The sequence below is a fragment of the Schistocerca serialis genome, unplaced genomic scaffold (assembly GCF_023864345.2).
Source record: "Schistocerca serialis cubense isolate TAMUIC-IGC-003099 unplaced genomic scaffold, iqSchSeri2.2 HiC_scaffold_1235, whole genome shotgun sequence".
Lineage (NCBI taxonomy): Eukaryota > Metazoa > Arthropoda > Insecta > Orthoptera > Acrididae > Schistocerca > Schistocerca serialis.
In genome coordinates, this window is record NW_026047442.1 from 90,001 (window position 1) to 92,500 (window position 2,500).

Sequence of the window (2,500 nt, forward strand, 5' to 3'; positions counted from 1 at the left end):
AACCTACGTTGTGCCTTAACCTAACCTACGTTGTGCCTTAACCTAACCTACGTTGTGCCTTAACCTAACCTACGTTGTGCCTTAACCTAACCTACGTTGTGCCTTAACCTAACCTACGTTGTGCCTTAACCTAACCTACGTTGTGCCTTAACCTAACCTACGTTGTGCCTTAACCTAACCTACGTTGTGCCTTAACCTAACTTACGTTGTGCCTTAACCTAACTTACGTTGTGCCTTAACCTAACTTACGTTGTGCCTTAACCTAACCCATGTTGTGCCTTAACCTAACCCATGTTGTGCCTTAACCTAACCCATGTTGTGCCTTAACCTAACCCATGTTGTGCCTTAACGTAACCCATGTTGTGCCTTAACGTAACCCATGTTGTGCCTTAACGTAACCCATGTTGTGCCTTAACGTAACCCATGTTGTGCCTTAACGTAACCCATGTTGTGCCTTAACGTAACCCATGTTGTGCCTTAACGTAACCCATGTTGTGCCTTAACGTAACCCATGTTGTGCCTTAACGTAACCCATGTTGTGCCTTAACGTAACCCATGTTGTGCCTTAACGTAACCCAATTTGTGCCTTAACGTAACCCAATTTGTGCCTTAACGTAACCCAATTTGTGCCTTAACGTAACCTAATTTGTGCCTTAACGTAACCTAATTTGTGCCTTAACGTAACCCATATTGCGCCTCAACCTAACCTATATTGCGCCTTAACCTGACGCACGTTGTCGCTGAACCTGCTCTGTAATTGTTATGCAACTCGTTAAATTAGTGTAGTGTTGCCTAACCGCAACCCTCGCAATATAGTTCGCTATTCGCACTGCCCGGTCCCCTGTGTATCGCGTCATGTTAAACACCTTGCAAGTGTTGCTGACTTTCCACATGCTCCTGCTATACACTGTAATGTGGATAGCAGCAGGACGTACATGCCCCCCCCCTTCCCCCCTGCCTTCGCAAGCTGGTCGTTGAGAAGTTTGCATGTTCAATGCCCTTCGCATGCCGACGTACTCAGCCTACGTTGTGGTACGGCCTGTCACCTGTCCGCGGATGTACGCAAAACCCACAAACTGTGCTGCACATTGGTCCGTATGTACTGAATGATACATCGTGGCACATGTGTGACCGTACGACGACTGCGCCTAGCAACGGCGGACCATACAGTCCAAATATTGTGGACGCAGCTACGTGTCGTCTCCCTTTAGGAGCTGGATTGCAGTGTGGTACGCCATTCAGACGTGTGGGAGGAACGGACGCCCTGGATGGCGATCAGCATGAGCAGTCTGTTGATGTAGTGGAGCGTGTATTCGGACGTAGTCGTCTCTTCTCACACACTGTGATAGCATGTTGCACCGCGTTCCACATCTGCGACATGCTGCAGAGGCCGGCTGACAGTCGTTCGCGCAATGGACACCGCATACGTACGGGGGCTACCTTCCACGTGTTCTCTAGGCGTGCACATGTTGTTGCGTCTATGTGGGCAGACGTAGTGTGTTGTGACACCTGACACAGGCATGCAATACTCGTTGCAAATGGCGATGGACGTCTACGTTTGCTGGTGACGTTACGCAAATGAACAACTGGTAACCCGTTGTGGTGCGGTTGTTCTCGCTAGAGGTGAATCAGTGTTGGCGACGATCGGTCGAGCTATTAACCGGTTGTTTCATGGATACCCACCATGCCCACGAACGTGAAAGGGGACCCACCATGCCCACGAACGTGAAAGGGGATCTGGGTGTGAGGCGATACGCGGCGGTGGCTGGGTGGGACCGTCCCCGGCCGGTGAGGGGGGGCCGCCCGGCGTGCTGGCAGCGCGGTGCGTGGGCGCACGCGCTACAGCCGGCTGGTGGGGGCGGCCAGTGGCAGGCGCGCCGGCCGACGGACGCGGCAGGCGGCGCAGCTGCGCGCCGGCGCCCCCTGCTCGCGGCGCCTTGCGGCCAAAGTAGGTCCTCGCGGGCCTGGTGCGAAGCGCGGTGGCCATCTGCAGTGTGCTGGTCCGATTGAGGACTGTGTGCGCTGAGGATGCGCCGCCGCCCGGCGCTCGGCGCCGCGACGCCGTCTGCTGCTCGGTCGCCCCAGCGGTTCTCGCAGGTGGTTTGTATCGCAGCTGTGCGGACGTGTTGGCGCGTGCGCTGTGCTGGGAGAGTTCGCTTCGGCACCCAAGTGGGGCTTTTGTCCTTCTGTGGCGCTGGCGTTGGAGCTGCCGGTCACCGTAGGTGGCGCGTGTTGTCTCCCGCCGGCAATGCCACGACAGCACGCTCCCGGGCCTCTGTCGGCAGCGGCAAGCTCAGTTGGGAGCACGGGTGGTCGCACCTAAAGCGTCTACTCGCCTAACTCCGGGCGATTGCGCCTCTCTCGAACCCGACCAAGTACTTAGGACGGCGCTGCGCGCCGCCGGGACCTGAGAGGGTTTCGAGGTGTGTTGTGCAGGGGAGCTCAGCCTCCTCCTGTTTGCAGAATAATTGAGCGGACGCTTGCGTGTTCGCGCGGGCCC